The sequence below is a fragment of the Mesoplodon densirostris genome, chromosome 4 (genome assembly GCF_025265405.1).
Source record: "Mesoplodon densirostris isolate mMesDen1 chromosome 4, mMesDen1 primary haplotype, whole genome shotgun sequence".
Lineage (NCBI taxonomy): Eukaryota > Metazoa > Chordata > Mammalia > Artiodactyla > Ziphiidae > Mesoplodon > Mesoplodon densirostris.
Window position 1 is genome coordinate 57,022,050 of NC_082664.1, and position 22,183 is coordinate 57,044,232.

General features: G+C 37.0%; 1 pseudogene; it reads left to right on the plus strand.

Annotated features, from left to right (window-relative positions):
• The first annotated feature begins 5,507 nt into the window (after positions 1-5,507).
• The window catches only part of LOC132488062 (14-3-3 protein zeta/delta-like), a 67,783-nt pseudogene continuing 51,107 nt past the window's right edge, over positions 5,508-22,183 (plus strand).

Consider the following 22,183-nt stretch of genomic DNA (forward strand, 5'->3'; position numbering starts at 1 on the left):
CTTGTGGAATCCTTGTCAATTGTCTCTGTACTAATTTCCTAGGCCTGCCATAGCAAATTAATACAAAGTTGGTAGCTTAAAACAAGAGAAATTCTTTCATGGTTTTGACGGCCAAAGGTCCAAAATGAAAGTATCAGCAGGGTTCATTTCCTCTGGGGGATAGGAGCAGAATCTATTCCATACCTCTTTCTCTTAGCTTCTGGTGGCTGTCAGAAATCCTTGGGGTTCCCTGGCTTGTGGTCCCATCTCTCCAATCTCTGCCTTGGTCTTCACATGGCCTTCTCTGTGCCTCTCTGTATCTTTTACTTTTCTGTGTCTTATAAGAACACCTGTCATTGAGTTTAGAACCAATCCTGACCTAGGATGATCTCATCTTGAGATCTTTACCTTGATTTCATTGGCAAAAACCCTAATTCCAAATACAGTCACACCCTGAGGTTCCAGGTAGAAATGTTTGGGAGGATCACTATTCAACCCACTATAGTCTCTTCATTAAACTCTCCTCACTTAAGCCTGTTGGGCCCCTGACTAATAGAGGTAATGGTTCTAATATATCAAAATAAGAAAAATTGGAAGATTAAAATGAGGAAAGATGATAATTCAAAACAAAACAGTGGCATGGCAAGACTAACACTACAATAAAAACTAGAAATATATTTTCTAAAAAGAACTAGCAAAAATATAATTCTACTGTCTTAAAGGAGCACTTTTCTTTAGAGTCCTTTAAGACAATATACTTCTAGTTGTCTTTGGAAAATCTACTTTAGAAAAATAAGTTTATTTGATTTATTTGAAGTCATTCCCCCTACTAGAGAGTTTAATAAAAAAAAAAAAACCAAAAACTAAAAAACCCCTCAAAACTGGTTTAGGTTTATTCTTCCATCTAACATATATGAACTGTTGGGGTTCAGATATAGGCCTCATATTCCTTAGTCTGAGATGATTAAACAGCATATGTTCCCCACTCCATGATCTTATCAGCTTAAAAATGTATAATTGAATTGCACAGTATTCAACAAAATTCTTTAGTAGAGGAAATCAAGGAAGACCAAGATGCCAATTAGGATGATATTTGTTCCTGATAGTAGCAGAAAACACCCACAGAATACAAAAGAGCCAGTCATAGGAGCAGAGGATAAAGCTGCGGCCCTGAACAATCTGGGCCTTGGGGAAGACCAAAAACTCTCTATAGAAAATAGAAATGTAGGAAACCTATGCAGGATATGTAGAAAAGGAAGTATAATGAGAGGACCACAGAATCTGGACCCAACCAGAGTCAAGACTATTCTTTCAGTCATAGAGGGTGAAGCATTTTCATCAGTTTATGTTAAATCTTTCCCTCCTCCCACTGTGTTACATTTAAAGAATTTGTGCTTATTAGCTTTAGAGAAAAATGTGTAAGTTCTTACTCCTGAGTGTTCAGACATTGTTGATGAATCCTTTGTAATTCTTTTAACCTTGTCAATTAAAGAAACCCTCCAGGTTTTGTTAAAAATAGATATTGAATACATTCTTCTCATCTCTAAGTTGACTCTGTTGAACCAAAGAAAACTAAAACTCTATAAGACCCATCCCTTTCAGAATGTTGCTTTAATAAACTATTTTATAGAAAATCTGGATGTGCTTCACAGTGTGTACAGACAAGGTCTTATTCCTGTCATTCAGCTGAATAAACTAGAATGTTTAAATAGAGGAAGTAATCTCTTTGTTTCTTCATTATTCTTTGAGTAACCTATTTAAAAATGACATTTTCCTTATTGTGAAAAATGCAAATATTTTAATATTTCTAAATGTTTAATTTACATTGAATGATCTAGGAAAAAGTCTTTCTTCTCCCATGGTGGAAATGAAAAATTGTGAAACTGTAAATCTGTATATATTTTCATTCAAATAAAGGAAAATAAAATACCATTTCATGAGGTAAAAATGTCTTGATGAGTAACCGAGATAAATATGGCATGATATAAATTACCTAATAAACAGCTCACAACTGTGACTTATTTAATACATTATAGTTGACTCATCCTCCCTGTCCACATTAATGGCTGAGCATAAACCATTTTTGTCAGTGAGATTTTATTCAGATTTAAAAAGAATAATGTAGTTTATAATGGATTTAACTACAGTCATCAACTCTACACCATCCTGTTGCTTTCAGATTGTAGATTGAACATATGTTTTAAAAATCTTAATATGTCATACAATCAGAAGTGTTTTATGTTAATATATAGCTTTGTTCATCTGATTACAGCATCGGAAGTACATTAAAGTTTTATGAGAGTCTTATAAAGTTCAACAGTTTGATGGAATACTAAACAGAGTAATCACCATACTTTATGGAACTTTATTCTGAGATGAGTTAGATTTTCTCAAATGATTATTAGGTGGAGTGACTCTTTCAGATCATTAGCTTACCACATTCCATACATGAGAAAGGATGGTGCCTGGGTCTAGCTAGAGTCCTGAAAGATTAAGAATATCTCTCCAAATATTCACCATGTCACCAAAAAGTGACTCACACATTGGAAAGAGAATCCCTTAAGTATGTGATGACAAGCTTTTCTTTTATAAAACCTCAATAATAAATCCCCTGTCCTCTCTATCTCTAGGAGGTCAGAAAACTTTTTCTATAAAAGGCCAGATAGTAAATATTTTTAGTTTTGTGGACCATAGTACACCCTCTTTCTGTCTCAGCTACTCAATTCTGCCCTCTAGGTGTGAAAGCTGAGCAGATAACATGTAAACAAATGGAGTGACTGTATTTCAATAAAACTTTTATTTATAAAACACAAGGGGCAGGACTGATTTGGCCTATAGGTTATAGTTTGCTAAACCCTGTTTGTAAACTTTTTGGCTAGCTGCACTTTTCTTTTTTGGGGGGGAGGGGTACGTGGGCCTCTCACTGTTGTGGCCTCTCCTGCTGTGGAGCACAGGCTCCGGACACGCAGGCTCAGCGGCCATGGCTCACGGGCCCAGCCGCTCCATGGCATGTGGGATCTTCCCGGACGGGGACACGAACCCGTGTCCCCTGATTCGGCAGGCGGACTCTCAACCACTGTGCCACCAGGGAAGCCCTGCACTTTTCTTGATGATAACATTCAGAGAGAGGATCAAGGCATCAGGCTGTTCTAGTTTGCTTCGGTTTTTTAGCCAATAACCAAAGCCACCAGAACAGGAGAATGAGCTTTACCAGTCCCAGGATTTCAAACTATGTGGTCTTGACCACATAATACATTTATTTACTTTAACTGGTGAAATCAGTGAGTGAAATAACAGGTTTGAATCTGGATCATTTAAGAATTCCCTGCATGAAGGTTCATTAAATTATGTACAACCCCCCCAAACCATTTCCTCTGATATCACATTATCTCTTAAATACTTCCAGATTTCTTTCCAGACATTTTCTGAGGGTTCAGCTGGCTAAAACTCAGTATCCCTGATTACTGTTTCTTTCATTTGCATGGAGATTTTCTAATAATAATAAAATGGGTGAAGGGGCTCTGTTTCCTCACTTGTAACCTGGAAAGTTCATGTCCATTTTAATCTTTGTGGAGAACTTCACCTCACTGAATTCAACTACTACCATAACTTATTGGCAAATGGATGTAACTGGATCTTCTTCCTCATCTCAGTTACGTTGACAGCCATTCAGACTCTTTTCCTAATTTTACCCACCAGAGCATTTAAAATTCTCTCTCCTCTTTGCCTATAATCCAATGTGAGTAACACACTTTGTTGTGTATTTTTCTTATTTAATAAATTGCTTTCCTCATTTTATGAGATCCTGCCAATCACAGCTGATCTTGTAGTATGTGGCAGCCACACTTCTCTACCCTTGAGGTCTGATGAGATGCTGACTTCCAGGGAATAGACATTCTTCAGGCAGCATCAAAGTACTCCATCAAAGAATGGGAAGAAAGCAGAGCTTTTTGGTTTCCTCTTTGTGAACTCTGTCCCACTGAGTTGGAGTTATCACGGGGTCCTACTCTTCAACTGCACTTTGCCTTCCTTTGTAGGCACTGATTTCTATCAATATTTATATAGTGCCCTTGGAATTGATGGTATTTGGGGAGGTGGTACAAACCATGCATGTATATGAGAATTGGAAATGTCAAAGCTTTTTTTCAGATAATTTATTCATTCAACAAATATTTATGAATAGATTGACCATATAATTTACTGTACACACCACGACCCTGACCTTTCTTTTATTTTCTGAAAAGATATAAGATGGAAAATATAGACAAAAAGCATGGTAATTGTATTCAGTGAATGCTTCCTATGTCTGTTCCAGACCCAGAGAAATAGCAGTGGCCAAAGCCTGCCCACAAAGAGCTTTCACTGGAGTAAGGAGAGACATAATAAATAAGCAATAAAAAGGTTAACCTTTAAAAATAATTTTTCCTGGGCTTCCCTGGTGGCGCAGTGGTTGAGAGTCCGCCTGCCGATGCAGGGGACACGGGTTCGTACCCCGGTCCGGGAAGATCCCACATGCCGCAGAGCGGCTGGGCCCGTGAGCCATGGCCGCTGAGCCTGCGCGTCCGGAGCCTGTGCTCCAGAACGGGAGAGGCCACAACAGTGAGAGGCCCGCGTACCGCAAAAATAATAATAATAATAATAATAATTTTTCCTGCTTATATAAATTAAATACATTATAGAAAAAAATTAAATTCAGAGACTTTCTGTTGTTACTGTTGCTTCCTTCTTTTATATATTAGTATAAGGGTGATTAAGAAAAGTTAACCACTGGTGATTAAGGAAGTCTAAAAGCAGACTTCCTGGGTTTGAGTCCTGCCTCTCCAAGCTGAGATGCTAAGAAGGAGACTGAATAAGTTAACACATGGAAAAGACTTACAATTGTGCTCAGCACATAGTAAGGGTTCAGTAAGTAATATGTTACTTTTATTATTACTTGACAAGGACACTACATTGATGAATCTTCTGAGAACCTGGAAATAAGATTGTCACTATTCAATTGCAAAATCAATACATCAGAGTAGAGATATACAACTTTTCTCAAAAAAAGGATAGTGTTTCAGGGCACAAGGACTATATTGTAACTTTTTGCATGGATTAATATAGCTAAAACATTACTGTGTCAATCAGCTGTGGGCTTCGTTAGCCATAGATGTGTAGAGAAAGGAGAGCTACAGTGTAAATGTTGGTATTTCCTACCAAACGCTCCCAGGAGGGAGGGAGTCTCAGTCTGATAACTCCGTCAAGTGTTCCCCTCTGTTTTGGTAGGCATCCCTGGAACAAGTGCCCTGGAGCTTATGTCTGAAGAAAAATATCTCTTTTTTATTTCCCTTCTTTTTGTTGGTTACCAGATAGTCCTCTAAAGTAGCTCAAGCTTGTAGTGGGAGTTTGGCTGATTAACTTCCTCGTAGAGCAGTTGGGATTTAGTTTTCTTTGCTAGGCTTAAAATCTAAATTGGATTTGAGTTGTACTAGGTTACTAGTTGTACTAGTTGTACTAGTTTTTAAAGGAATTGCTGTCTTATTTTGGGGATGGAGTACAGAGTCTTTGATTTTATGGCCAGCTTGGATATAAAAGTTCAACCGTATGACATTGCCATTCTTGTAGGTCAAAATTGTCCAATATTGGCAATAGTACCTGGTTTAGTCGAAAGCCTGGGCAGCTGGATGTAAGCACCTGGTTGTGCTCACTGTGATTCGGCTGCCTGCCTCTGCTTGGCTGGCCGCACGGTCAGAGAGGACTCCAGCCAGCCAGCCAAGTGCGAATCTGTCTCTTCAGGATGGCTGAAAGCCTCAAACAGAACACATCCTGCCTTGCAGCCTCTTGGCAGCAGGCTGAGAGTGGTTAATGCAAGTGCTGCTACTGCTCTTGCCAGACACAGAAGAACTCATCTTCCTCGAGGATTGGTGGACCACGGGGGGGATAAATCTGCCCTCCAGACTCAACTGTCTATGTGTGCCAGACCCTTTCTGTAGTGATGATGAACTGTAACCCTTATCTCTCCTCTTCAGCTAAGCATCCTTTTCTTGCCTACTGGGTCTTGAGAGCCTGCATGAAAGCTCTCTTTGTTTTATCCACATTCTTTAAGACTAGGCCCTGTATGAAGACCCCCTCATCTCGGGGATGGGAATCTTCCTCTCAGTCACACTGACATAGCAAGGCCAATTTTGGCTTAGAGATCAAGGAAGGGAGCTGTAGTTGAATATTCTGGTCCTATTGGAAAGATCATCCTTTTGGTTAGAATCTTGCAACAAGATGTTTTCCCTTCATACCATTAAACATTTTATTCATCGAATTCCTTCTTCAGATTCCAGGCTCACCCAACAGCCTATCATCCAGCTTCTCATGTAGATATGCCCTGTCACATGGGCTTACAAGTATTCTGGTTTCTGTGACATTTATTTCTTGTTATGAATTAATAAATTTGAATTTGGATTTATATCATAGTCTTATGAGTTTAGTTCATGTAAATTTCTGCTTATGAAAGATGTCTCTATTTACAGTGTGCCAACACAATCTGCTTTCTAATCCTCTGAGAAAAGAAACCAAGACAAATTCAACAATGTAAAGAGGCCTTTGAGGTCTATTAAAAGTTGGGCAGAATATCGTTTTCTAGTCAGACAACATGTACCTTATATCACCGTGGGGCTGAACATGAGTAAAAGCTTCTTTTTGCTTAGCAATTTTTACAAACACTGTCTGCCCACCGCCCCAACAAAAAAACCCCAAACCTTAATGCAAACACTTTGAAGGATTTCCTGCCTAGCTGTTGTAAATTTCTAGCTTGGAAATTTTTAGGATATTAGATATTTTGGGGAAAAAAAAACATAATAATGTTAAGTAGTGTATAATATGCCAATTACATAGACATACCAAAATTTGTAGAACAATACCACTGTTGTTGAATATTCAGGTTTTTCATATATTTTTTTATATTACAAACATCTCTATGGTGAACTGTCTCCTTGACGCATTCTTGGGCACATCTATTATCTTTCCCTTATTATAAATTTCTAAAAGTGAGATTCATGAGTTATTATCTGTAGTCATTTTAGGCTCTTGATATTCACACTTTCATTTTTTTCAATGAAAGTATGAATTTGCACTCCCACCAACTTTGGAAGAGACTTCATTTCACTGGCACTCATCAATATTGGTTTTATTCCTGTTTTTGAATCTGTGCTATTGTTATAGGCAGAACATACTACTGCATTTTTAAAAATTAAATTTATTTTATTTACTTATTTTTGGCTGCATTGAGTCTTCGTTGCTGCGCGTGGGCTTTCTCTAGTTGTGGCGAGCGGAGGCTACTCTTCATTGCAGCACGTGGGCTTTTCATTGCAGTGGCTTCTCTTGTTGTGGACCACAGGCTCTAGGCATGCAGGCTTCAGTACTTGTGGCACGTGGGCTCAGTAGTTGTGGCTCGTGGGCTCTAGAGTGTAGGCCAGGAGTTGTGGCGCAAGGGCTTAGTTGCTCCGCGGCATGTGGGGTCTTTCCGGACCAGGGCTCGAACCTGTGTCCCCTGTATTGGCAGGTGGATTCTTAGCAACTATGCCACCAGGGAAGTGCCTACTACTGCATTTTTATAAGTAGATTTTCCATTATTTCTAGTCAGACTGAACTTTTCTGAATTTTTTCAAGTGTTTTTGGCAATCTTACTTTTTCTTAAAAAAAAAAAAACCCACACATTTCAGCCTCCTGATTGATGTCTGTGAAGCAGGCAGGAAGAGAGAGTGATGATCCTGGGAGTCTGAGGCTCAGAGACGCCAGTTATTTGCTTTCCCTTTGAGCAGTGGTGGGATCCTTGGACTGTAGCTCTTCAGTGACAGACCACTGTGACTAGAAGAGCAAGCCTGTTTCCATCAGAGCTTTTATTGTGGTAGCTGAGGTTTTTATTGTAGTAACAGATACCTTTTCACACGGTGCTGGAGGCTATGTCATAGGTTACAAAGGAAGCTACTCAATTTTATATACAGTAAATGTACCTTCTAACAATCAATTGACCTAATTCAAATCCTTTTTTTTTTCCTGTTTTTTTGAGGTGTGCATTTCAAGCAGCAACCCCAACAGTGGCATTTATTGTATCATCCTAAAGCAAAACATTCTCCTAAAGTCAAACGTGGTACACTTGAAAAGCAAATTTTTACCAAAACATGATTTAAAGCAGCACTCCAAAATAATTTGTTTACAATTGGTGGGCCTATTAAAATGACCTCCTAAAGCTAATCACCTGGAGAACATTATGGAATTTCTTGCTGAAGAAACCAGTCATGTAAAGGGTATTTTCTGGTGTCCCCCTTGGACTCTCTCTTGTCTCTGGTGCTTGCAATATCTGAAGAAAACCTGAAGCATGCCTTCCTAAATGTCAAAACCCTTAATCTCAGCCAGTGCTCTTTTCATTCTCAGACCCAGCTCTTCTCCTTGGGGTAGCACAGAGGGCAAGTCTCTCATCTGCCTCTAGACTGGCTGCTCTCACTGGGAACTAAGAACTTTCAAAGATGCCACAACTTATTGTCTGCATTATGTTGTGTTATTTTCCTTAAACTCCCAATAACCTAATCTGCATCTTTTCAACTGACCAGCAGCTCTCACTTGTTTACTTATTGGAATCTATTTTTAAGTGATGTAAATTACCATTTTTCAAAACTGTACACATACTTTTCACTTTACAATGTATTATAAAACATAAGGTGTGTTATACATTCATAATGGTGGTATGTTACTCCCTTTTTCTATTCACCTTTATTCCTTTTCCTTTTCCTTTTCCATTCCCACAGAAGCAGCTCCAAACCTTTATCATTTTTGAAATTTCCTAATTCAGAAATGTATTCCTTATTCTCAGTACCAGCCTTATTCTCAGTACCAGCCACCTTTCTCAACTGAGCAAATAGCAATTATGATCCCTCCATCTTTCCTCCTTTCCACCTCTAAATGCACTTACAGATTCAGACATCCCTCCTAGAGGGGAGTTCTCTCTCTTTTCCAAGCTTTATTCCAGTAAATATTTCCTCTTTCTTATAGCTTTAGTTTTTATTAGTTTCTTTACCTCATTTAAAAAATAAAGCTAAAGTTTCTCCCTCGTAAAATGTTAATTTTACTTCCCCCCAAATACTTTCATCCAACTTGAAGCTCAGCTTTGTTTACCTTTATCATTAAATTTCTTGACCAACTATCCAACATTTTTGTTTCCATTTGCTTGCCATTAATTTAAACCTCAACCCACTGTAATTTGAGGTTTGATTCATTCCTAAGACAGAGAGTTCTTTTCAGGGGCACTGGTGAATTTTTAATCAGATAGTCCATTTGAAGTATTTTCATTCCTTTTCTCCTTTTCATTCCTTTGACTCGCCACCATCATTAAAATTTTTTCTCCCATGACTTCCATGCTACCAATCTGTCTTGCTTTTCTCTCTTCCTCTTTGAATATTCCTTCTCAGGCACCTTCAGTTTCCTCTAACAGGTTACTTCCTGAGTCTCAGGATTCCAGAATGGCTTCTCTTGTTCTCTCTTTTTTCCTCTCTTTTCTCTACCTACACACACTCCTAGACATTCGTAACTCTTCCCATAGCTTCAAATTCTATCTGTTTACTGTCTGTAGTATACATTCTACTGAGGGAGAAATACAACACAAAACACACAAATCAGACAGTTACAATACCAGATGGTTGTTACTTGCATATGTGTGTTATTCTCAAGATATTACTAACCCCAATCATTTCAATCTTAATGATTTATGTGTATTATGGTTTGGCTAATTTTAATGTGCAAATTAGAATCAAAAGGCACAGTGAAAGAGATTACATGTTCCATGAGAGCAGAAATTGTTGTACTCCTTTGATTCCCTGAAAGACCCAGGATTAGGGCTTTATACATCCTAGGCATTCAGCAAATTTATGATACTTGTAAATAGTCACCGTGACAGTGTGTGACTGTGCTTGCTTGAGAAAGTTTCTCATAAAATAAAATACAAAGGATAAAAATAGATGCCACTCTTACCAACTGCAATTTTCCAGAGATTATTGAGGTCTTTGAGAACTGCAAATAATTTTAGAAATAATCTGGTCTTACCTCTTTGTTTTATGAGAGAAAATTGAAGCCAGAGGGGTTAAATGAGTTCTTCAATTTCATTTAGCTAATTATTAGTGGCAAAGCAGGGAGAATTCAAGTTTCAAGGCTCAGGGTTTAATGTGCTTTACTTTATAAAACGGTGCTTATAAATAGCTAAATTTGTTGTCAATTCTGGCAGAAAAATTAGACTTGTTTTAACATCATTATTTTAATTAAATAAATAGCCCTTACTCCTTACATCTGAATCTATTTCTTCCCTCCTTGACACACGAGGTGCTTTCCAGGTGAAGTGGGGCAATTGCTTTACTCAGCATGGTGAATAAAGTTTCCAGATTATTAATGTTGGTGATTATATTGCTTTTTTACATGACATCTTTTTGTTCCCCAAATGCACCAGGTAGCTATTTTATATCTAGCTTTATCCCTTATTTGGTCAACAAATATTCATTGAAAATGTACTTTATTCTAGTCATAATATTGGGAACTGAGAATAGAAAGATTAATTATAATTCAGTCTTTGCTCATAAAGGTGGTGTCAACGTCCATTGAAGATTGATTGTAATAACATATGAAAGTGCTCTGTTAATTGTAAATTATAGTAAATATATAGTCAAAATCATCAACTAAATGCAATTTAAACATTATAGGTGCTATAAATGTGTATGTAAATGTGTGTAAATATATGATACTGTGTGGATACAAAAGGGGTAGATGTGGGAAAGAGGAAGACAGAAGGTTATTATGGTGACAATCTCTACATTGAGTCATGAACAAGAGTAGATGCTCTTGAAAGGATGATGGTGGGAGGGTAGAAGTAGGAAGCAAGGGGTAAGGGACTAGAGGCAGAGATAGCAGAGGAAGTGAAGGCATGGAAGTGTGAATTAAAAGCAATTCTGTGAGGTTAGAATTTAAGAGGATGGGGTGGGAAGAGAGACTGGCAAGAGGCTGGAGAGATACGTAGGAGCCAGATTTTTGAGGGGCTTCGTATGTCCATGGTGAGGAATTTGTTCTTCATCCTTGATGTATGGGCCCATAATTGTCATCACTTGAAAGCATTATTGAGCATACCTTATATATGTATGTCTCTATAGTATTTGCTGTGGTATGGAAGGAAGAACCCTGGATTTAGTGTGAGCAGACCTGAGTTCCAGTTCTTATCCTTTTACTTATTAATGATGAAATTTTGATCATTCATGTAATCTCTTGGGACCTCAATTCCTCTATTTGTAAAATGGAAATAATAATTCACAGGGGATCAAATAAGAGATATTTGGAATTCAAAAGTATATACAGTGGTAGAGCATTGCTATTCTGATTATTTCAGGGGCAGAAAACTTTTGGGGCAAAGAAAAGAGTAAATGTGTTGATGAGGGTGTCATGCTACAGTTTGCTTCCAGTCGGTCCCCTGGGATTGCAGAGAGAAGTATAGCACATGTTGCTTCAGTGAGACGTCAGTTAAGAAAACAGAAACCAGTCTATGTATTCTGGTTTGGGTTTATGGATTATAGGGCTTTTGGAAGTGATTGGGGAGTGGATGTTAGGAAAGCTGCAGCTGAAAGATAAGGGAGCTGCCTTTGAAGGTCAAGGAAGTGAACTGTTAAAATTTAGCCTGAAGCACCCAGTGGGTGATTTTCAGATGTTTGCCTGAAAACCATTCTGAAGCTCACATAACATAACCTACACTTTTTAATACATATTTAGAAAAGCTTCACAATATGTAGAAAGTTTGACTAAATGGTGAATCATTTAGTTCTATGATCACAGGATGAAAGAAAGCAGGAGACACTATAGCAGAAATTATATAAGAAAATATCCAATTATTTTATGGAATTTGGGGACTGGAAAATACAAGTAAACCTAAATATCATGTTAACTATGATGAATGCAACTTCATGCAATACATTGAAAAATTGAAAGTTAAGTATGACGTGAATATTTTAATGATCCCCATTCAATAGAATATTTTGCAACTGGATTGTTCATTGGATTAATGGTTGGAAATGGACAATTGTAGCTGTGAATTTTTAAAATGGGGAAGAATACTGCGTTTACAAGTGAGTTTTTTGAGATCATTAAAAGAATGATTTTAAGTACTAATAAACAGATACCAGATCTGTGGTAGGGATCTGTGGTAGGAATTCTCCAAGATGGCTCCCAATGATACCTACTGTTGGGGATTTAGGCCCTTGTGAAATTGTCTCTCCTTGAATATTCTGGACCTAGTGACTTACTTCTAACCCATAGAATCCGTAAAAAATGGTTGGACGCCATTTCTGAAATTAGATTACAGAGGACTGTGACTTAGGTTTTGCAAAGATTCTGTCTTGCTCATTCTCCTTGCTTACTCACTCTGGGGAAGCCACGTGCATGCCATGTGACAGGAAACTGAGGGAGGCTGATGGCCAATAGCCAGTGAGGAATTGCATCCATATTAATTAATTCCATTAATTAATTCATGTAACGAACTCCATTTCATATTTAGAAAGTCATCACTCACCTTGAGATAAATGTTCACTCACATTTTCTTTAGTCTTTTTATGTTTTTATTTTTACATTGGATTCATTTAGAATTTATTTTAGAATCCTCCTTTTCAAAGTTGCATTTCTTACATTCAGGCCACAATGATCCACCACTGAGAAAACCTTCTAAACTTTACTCAGAGATTCCTGAAATCTAAGGCATTTTCCAAGTGATTTCACTACAGTGACCCATTTACTCAACTAATGATTTCCTGCGTTGATCCAAACTCTAACCCTGAAAGTACTCTTAGTCCAAATGTTGAGCACAGATGTACAGGAAAGAAAATACACAGTTCTTAAAATAAATGTTAGCAATCATTCCACTTAGGAGATGTGTGATTATTTCCTCTCCACTTAAAAAAAAATTCAATCAAATTCTTCTGTAAAAGTGTTACTTCCTCCATCTCTATGTGGGGAGTTATAAAGGAATACACTTTACAAATAATTAATACTAAAGACCACATATAGAATCAGGGATAATGAAGACATAACAATTGACTATAAATTACCACTGCATTATGCATAGCAAAAACCTGCCTGTGCTGAAAATCTGAGGTGTTACTTTGTAAAACAGGCTGTACATACAGATCTAGTGCCAGAATAGTTCCATGAATAATTCCTTGTCTAACTTTCAAACAAATTGGAATTGTCATTCTACTTGGCATTCTGATGACAACAAAAAACACTTTAGGAAATGCTTTTCTTCAAAATCATGCTGATTGGTACAAGCCAAATTTTGATTTTGGTGCCCCGAGTATTAAGAATAAAGTTTCATGTTTGAAGATAAACTACTGACTGACCAAAAGTCAGCATGTGCATTGAGTTGTCTTCTGGGCAGTATAATTTGCATAGATTCATCACCTTTTCTAGACTAGTTCCCCAGAAGGATATAACATGTAGCATTGTACATCGTGATTCTTATCACCCAAGGATTTCAAATCATAGGCTTCAAACTTGTGTGTGTGGTTGAGGATTCATTTTCTCTCCCTTGATTAAACAAACAATTTTAAAATGTCTTTGATTATTGTAGTGTATAAATGCACTAATAGCCAAATATGCAACTCCAAAGTGAAGTGTTTATATTTAGCAGAATCTTATAAAAATTGTCATTTTTGTAAATTAAAAAAGGTCAAACATCAGCAATTTCATTGCGTTTAACCTAAGTAATAAGGTTAACGAGCAAACAGTGATTAAAGTTCTCCTAAGGAAAGCAAAAATTGGGAGCACATTCTTAAGTGAGCTGTCTCTTTGTTTTCTTGTTGTCATATCATAGAAAAAATTTATTCCAGATTGAGGAAAACATGGTAGTTGCCTACCCAAACTCTCTTACTATTAGAACCCTGTTTTTGCAAAAGTCAACAGAGTATCCAGCTTAGGAAAAACCACAGAAAATCATGGTTTTCAAGAATCTTTGCAGTTGGTTATAGCTATGTGGCATAGTTTTATGATATAAGTGGAACCTAATAAGTTGGCTTTTGGGAAAATTTATAGTTTCATTGATAAAAAGAAAAGAGTCACTTTGCAAGCAGTCATTTTGTACATCTGAAGATGAACACTACATGTTAAGAATTGTGGGTCAGGAAGCTACATAGAACTTAGGTCCTTAATAACTTCCTTGAGCTACCTCGGGGTGCCTGTCTCCATACTTGATCTTATGTGAAAAAAATAAACCCCCTACTGGGTTAAGTCACAATTAGTTGAGCTTCTATTATGTGTTTCTTAACTTCAGTTCCTGATGTATTGCCTAGAGCAGGGGTTCTCCAACTTTAATGACCACCTGGAGATCTTGTTGAAACAGATTGCTGAGCCCACTCTCAGAGTCTCTGATTCAGTGGATCTGGAGGTGGATCCTGGAAATTTGCATTTCTAACAGGTTTCTAGGTGATGTTGATCCTGCTGGTCCAAGAACCACACTTGAGAAGGATTTAGCAGGTTAACAGACATGAAAACAACTAAAAATACTATGGAAGCTGCTTTCATTGATTCTATATCAAGTCAAAGGATAAATAAGAAAAATTGCATCTAAATCTTCCTGAAGGCAGAGGAGTGAATGGAGAGAGAATTTGAGTTGAAGAATGATTATGAGTGTGCTAGGCAAATAAATGGGAAGGGATGGAGAGGAAACAATTGGTGATGGCATGGAAACAGAAAAGCACTGTGGTACTGGAACTGTGGAGATGTTGGTCTATAAGCTAGAGACATGCGCACCTGTGTGTGCGTTCGTGTGTGTGTGTGTGTGTGTGTGTGTGTGTGTGGTATTAGGGTGATTAGGAGGATTCTGTATGTGCATAACTGGGGCCACATTTTGAAAAGTTTTATATACTGTGGCAAGGAGTTTAGATTGCATACTGTAGTTAGTGGGAAAACCATTAAAAAATCTAAGTGTAGGGACATGTTCCATGTGTGTGATAAAAAGGATGCTATACGCAGTGTGGAGGACAGGCTGGAGGAATAGAAGCATAGAAGCAGAAGAGAAGTAAAGGGTGCAGTTGTTCAGGTTGTGTTGATTTTCAGTTGAATGGCTTGATTTTAGTGGGAAGATAGATATGAATCTGAGTAAGAGTATCATCTGATCAAGATGGAATTTTCAAAATCCTTACTAGTAGCTGCATAACAGCACTTAATAAAGAACCACCCCCCTCCCTCCAGCTGCTATCCATCAGAACAAGGCTAGCTTCTTAACGGTGTTCCTTCTCCAACGTTGGATGTGGAGGTGGGAGTGAGGGTCCTTAATTATCAAGAGAAGATGTGGCAGTTCTAGAACCCAGAACAGTTCTCTAAGATCTCTTTAATATGTTATAAATTGAATCCAAAACATATATACTATCTCAACTGAAGCGTTAATAGTCTTGGTTGTTTCTTCAACAGGGATAAAGAAGTTCATAAGCGCATGTCACAGGGGAGGGCCTCTGTCACAGGTTGACACCTGCTCTCCCATATAGCATAGCACCCAAGAGACACACATGAATCCTGAAGAAATATCCTCTGTATATTTTTATCTAACCACAAATTTATAAAATTTTATTTTAGCTGGATCTATATAATATTTACATTTACAGTTCTTGTCATCAGTCAAACCAAGAGGCAAGCAGGATAATTTGACTTTGGAAAAAAATGCTAAGATATCAGGGATTTATAAATTGAGCTACCTCCTTTGTTTCAGTTGACATGTTTAGGGGCATTGGTAAAGAAGCCAGGAGGCTGGCTTTCCAGGTTAAAATTACTGGCATGTGTAACAGCTTGGTAATGACACCCAGGTGGTTAATTTCTCACGTTTAGAAACTCATTTTTCTTTCCTGTTCACTTAGGGAAAATCAGAGTACACAGAATGGTTATATGGTACCCAAAACAAAACAAAACAAAAATACAAAAAATTTACAAGAAAATGATTTATAAATGCATACCAGCTTTTAACTTATAATAGGGGTCCATAGGGGTGCTATGGAAGGGTAGTGTTATCCCAAGAACCATCATCATCCTCTTATCTCCTGGACCCATGCTTTCTTTCATCACGATACTAAGGCAATCAAATGATTAATCAGAAGTGTGCTTGGGGCTTCCCTGGTGGCGCACTAGTTGAGATTCCGCCTGCCGATGCAGGGGACACGGGTTCGTGCCCCGGTCCGGGAAGATCCCACATGCCGCGGAGCGGCTAGGCGCATGAGCCATGGCCACTGAGCCTGCGCGTCCGGAGCCTGTGCTCCGCAACGGGAGAGGCCATGAGAGGCCCGCGTACCGCAAAAAAAAAAAAAAAAAGTATGCTTGGTGAGCAAAGAGACTTGTGTCGTTTTGCAGGACTTTTAATCTGGATGGGCTGATGTAGAGGCTGATGACCTTCCTCCAGCACTGTGAACCTTCCTATTGCCTGAATCACACAGACCTCTTAGACTGTCTGTCTTTTGCACAGCCCTGGAGAATCATTCATAAAATGGTCATTTGGCTCTCCAGCTTTACACAAACTACCATATTTCTGTCATGAAACATTTTCTGGACAAATTGGATATTACTATATCATAGGTTACCTTAACAGTAGTTAAATTTTAGATATTTTGATGCCATTTAAGCAAAAAACTTATTCTTTAAATTTAAGTAATATGCCTTATTCTCATTAGAAAAAATGATTTCTTAGTATGCAACTGCATTTAAAAACACCATATATTGGGGGTTTTCCCCATTAAAATGAAAACCTAAGTTTGATGCAAGAACATAGGAACACAATAAACTAAATTTTTTAAAAAATCTGAACCATTATAAAAATTGAAATATTTTGTTAACGTATTTTTTCTTACAAAAATGGTAATATGTTGAAATAGCATTTTATGCACCAGATTTTTAATTATATTATGAATAGTATGTTTTCCTATTGTAATAAATATTCTTCTGTATTTGTATTTTAATTGATGAATATTATTCTACTATATGGAGATATCATAATTTACTACATCCTATTGGTGGACATTTAGATTCTTCCCAAAATTTCAGTAGTATAGATAATGCTCTAATGCAAGCCTCTGTTTAAATATATTTTATTTACATCTTTGATTCTTTCCTTACCATTTCTAGAAGAGTTTTGCCCTTTACATTGCCAAGTGAAGTGTACCACTCTTTTATATGACCATTCTAATCCATTGTATACTGACGTTTTGTCTCAAGTACATAAGGTGGTATCTTCTGATTACAATCTCAGAATCTGGTAATCTGGTCATTTTGTGAATTTGGAGTCTGCAGTTCCCTGTGTATAATATTATCGTGTATGTGTATATATGTACACACGTGTTAAATATAACATATATGGCTAAGAAAGTAAAGTAGATTTTACTTTCTTTGAATTTAGATATTTGTTTCATTAGCTCCTCTATAAGCTCAAATTTAAACTTTCTAAGTCAGAATTGAGGAATTGTTTTTGAAATAATTGATACGATTTATATTAAGTTCCACTTTGGGACTATAACTCTAGTTTATTTTGACCAAAAAAAATTGATATGTTGGAAATAACCCGTGCTAAAAATTCTTTTATTCTCATTTTATCATTTTATGTGTTTGTGATTTAAAGCTTTTACAAGGCTACCAATGGTAGAAGATTCTATTGAAATTTTTATATACATAGCTCTGGATCAAGAGGTGTGTGTGTGTGTGTGTGTGTGCACGCACATGTGTGTGTATCTGCATGTGAGTGCATCTGTGTCTATTATGGAAATAGATGTGTGTGTTTGCCTTTGTCTATCACAGAAACACCTATACTTTTGTATATTTTTAAAACATTTATAGTTATTATCTTGGTGTTGCAATATATAATATACAATTCTTATAGAAGGAGATGGGCATATCTCTCTTTATAAGGAAAAATTTGGCAGAAAAAAATTCAGAGGTTTATTCTTTCTAGATTCTTTAATGGATGTCCAGTCCACTACTTAGATACTAAGTTATAACTAGAAAATGCTTTTTTTCCCACAATAATTATTGGACATATAGTTAATTTGCCCTACCTTTAAGACAAACATTTTTAAACTGGGAGCATTGACTCCTAGGAGTGCATGAATGGGCTTCACAATGTGTGTGAGCCCACCAAAATTATACAGTCCTAACGTTATGTTTATGTGCATTTGTGCATTTTTCCCTATTGTGAAAATTCTATCATTTAAAATTCCATTCTCCGAAGGCTCTGTGACACTCAAAAGGGTTAATAATCATAGTTATAAGATGTATTAATTATGCATCAGAAAACATAATTGAATAGAATATCTATAAATTGGGAATCTAGGGATTTCAGGATATTCAGTAACATGGTGTTGTGTTTTCATATGTGATTTGACCTGTCAGAGCACAATTCAATTTTTATTGTGTTGCACAAATTGGGTAGTTGAAACAGACTATATTAGGCACATAAAGGTTTGTTTTGTTTTGTTTTTGTTTTTTTAAAGAGTGAAGATGTTGCAGAAAAAATAATCATAGCAATTTTTTGGTTGTTCAACTCAAGGTTAATTTGGATAATTGCCTATGGTCTAATCTTGAGTTTATTTGTCATTTATTTATTTGTTTGCTTGTTTATTTATTTATTTCAGTAAGTGAGGGAGCCAGGATGAAAAGAAATTATGTCAAAGAAATTAATAGTTTTATCATTTGTTTGGCTAACTAGCTTATAGTTAATCTTATACATTTGAACCTGTAATATGCAGGGTACTTTGTATGGTGAGGAATTGAGGGTATATGGAGACGTGTAAGAGATGGCTCAAATTTTCCAAAAGCTCACAATCTAGAATGAAAATTAAGTTTATAAGACCAACCACAATCTAAGGTAATGTACCTTATGGCATGAGTAACTCAAAAGCAAGACTATATCATGTCTATCCACACTATCACAATTAGGAATAGTTTCTACTTACAGCAGAAATTTGACATGGGACTGTATTTGAAAATGTAGGTTTTATTATTATTCGTGTATGGTGAGGTTAACAGATCAGGAGACGACTGCCATTGAAAGGATAGTTCGTTACAGTTCCCAAGAGGAGGGGGCACACCGCACAACTTGGGGTCCCATTGGGAAGTACTAGGGTTGGTCAGGAGGCAGAGGGAGGTGAGAGGAAAACATGGGCCAGAACCTTTATTGTGGTTTTCTAGAGAAGGAACTGGAGAGGCAGGGTAAGCAAGTTTAGGACTGGTGAGTTGAAATAATTTCTGTGGGCTCTGGGGTGTAGGGACTGCCTCTCCTTCCCTGATACCTGGCCTTGGTGTGATTACAGAAAGAGGATAGTGGCCCAGAGTGTAAGACCCCCAAGAAAGAGGTTGGGCTAGGTGGCTTCTAAATTGATTAGTTTGCATAAGAATGGCATGCTCCTGGGTCAGTTGTTTGCTCTTTCTGAGAATTAGCTAGCAGTGGGAGGGGCAGCCTTTCCAAGATTAGCAAGGCCCCAGATGTCAAAACATCAGAAAATACAGAATATAAAAAAGAATGACTGTTAACAGATATAAGGCTCTTGAGGCTATTCACTTCCCCATACTATTTTAAAACAATAACAAAGTATTGGACCTATTTACTAAATGCCAAATTGTGAGAAATTCAGTCCTTCCAGTGGTCCAGAAATTGGTTAGTTTGTAATAAGATTAGTTCTTAGAATGTTTCCATTATGAATTGATACTATATTCATAATATTAATAAAATTATCTGAGGAAAACTTCCATTAATCCTGGTGTTTCCTATTCCTCCCCCCAGCCCCCATTATTATTTCAGGAAAGTTAGCAAAAGGATGAAAATATTGTTGAACTCTTAATATGTAGCAATCTTGTCCAACTGAAATATAATGCTAGCCACACATGTCATTTAAAAAATTTTAGTAAAACTAAAAATAGAGTTACCGTATGATCTAGTAATCCCCCCCCCCGGGCATATATCCAGAAAAGATGAAAACTCTAATTTGAAAAGATACATACACCCCAATGTTCATAGCAGCACTATTTACAATAGTCCAAGACATGGATGCAACTTATGTGTCCATCGACAGATGAATGGATAAAGGAGATGTGGTATATATACACAGTGGAACATTACTCAGCCATAAAAAAGAATGAGATAATGCCATTTGGAACAACATGGATGGACTTAGAGATTATCATACTAAGTGAAGTAAGTCAGACAAAGACAAATATTACATGATATTACATATGTGGAATCTAAAAAAATAATACAAATGAACTTATTTACGAAGCAGAAACAGACTCACAGACATAGAAAACAAACTTATGATTACCGAAGGGAAAGGGGGTAGGGGTAAATTAGGAGTATGGGACTAACAGATACACCCTGCCATACATAAAGTAGCTGAACAACAAGGATTTACCATATAGCACAGGGAACTATGTTCAATATCTTGTAGTAATCTATAATGGAGAAAAAATAGAAAAAAAACGGATATATAAAACCAAATCACTTTGCTGTATACCTGAAACTAACACAGTATTGTAAAGCAACTATACTTCAATTAAAAAAAGATTATTTTGCAAAAAAAAAATTAGTAGCCACATAAATATTAAAAAAGTAAAATTAATTTAAATATATTATTTATATGCATGTTTAATATATAAAGTAATATATTTTATTTAATCCCATATATCCAAAATATCATTTCAGAATGTAACCAATATAAAAATTATTTATGAGATTTTTTTTCTTCTTTTTAATGCTGAATCTTTGAAATCTGGTGTGTATTCTATACTTATAGCACATTTAATTTGGATGTTAAATTTTCATTGAAATACTTGATCTGTATTTCAGTTTCATAAAATTTACAGTTGATTTAGTAGATTTACATATCCAAAATTGTTCCAGATGCACTTAGAAGTTTTCCAATAATTGAACTGGGTATCAGTTTTAAACATTTAAATTAAGTAAGAGTAAATAGAATTTAAAATTCAGTTCTTCAGCAGTACTATCTGCATTTGGTCAGTGGTTACTGCATTGGACAGTTGAGGTCTAGAGTAATGATTATCAAACTGTGCATTATAATCAGCCATGAATTATGTAAAAAACACAGTTTGCTGGACTCCACCTGAAACCTACTGAATCAGAATCTACAGGGCATTATATGATCAACAGAATAGTTTGAGGGTCACTGGAAACACCAAACATCCATGTGTCTAGAAACAGAGGAAGGAAGAAAGTTCTTTATGAGAAGGAAGTCTATAAATTCTTACCTAGGGCTTACCTGGTGGCACAGTGGTTGAGAGTCCGCCTGCCAATGCTGGGGAGACGGGTTCATGCCCCGGTCTGGGACGATCCCACCTGCCGTGGAGCAGCTGGGCCTGTGAGCCATGGCCGTTGAGCCTGCGCATCCGGAGCCCGTGCTCTGCAACAGGAGAGGCCACAACAGTGAGAGGCCCGCGTACCGCAAAAAAAAAATTCTTACCTAATTGGGTGCTCCTTATTCTCCAACCTTACTTCCTACAAATCTCTTCCTAATGTGCTCTTTCCTAATGTGCTCTGGCCTCTTTGTAACTCTTCCTCTCATGACTTTGAATTCAGTTCCTCTGGAATTATCTTCTCTTCCACGAAAAGCTTGGCTCACACAGATATCATCTTCTCAGAGAGGCATTTCCTGAGCACATGAAACATGAAATTAATGTATTTCCCACCATACTTTGTATCCTCACCTTTTTACTTATCAGTTTCAATAACTAGCATTTCATATGTTTCTCTATTTATTAGTTATCTCCCCCTTACTAGAATGTAAATCCAATGGGAAATGGGTCTTTGTTTACTGTTTTATCACCATCATCTAGAAAAGTACTTGACACTCAGTAAATCGTGTTAAAGAGATAAATATAAAATCTCATTCAGTCTGGAAGACTAGAACCTAACCACTAAATTTGTACAGCTCAGATAAGGTCAATGCAAAGTCAGCTCCAGTGTCTACAATAACCAAGTGCCCCTGATTGATTTAGAGCAGTGAATTTCTGGCCAAACTGACTTTTAGACCATATCTTGGGGAGTGTGTTGGACATATATAGTCAGTAACAGGCACTAGAGAAATAGAATACCATGGACACTGAATAGACTTTCACATTATGTAGTTGAGAGGATCAGAATGCTCAATGATATTTGATATCTATTCTCAAAGTAAGAAAA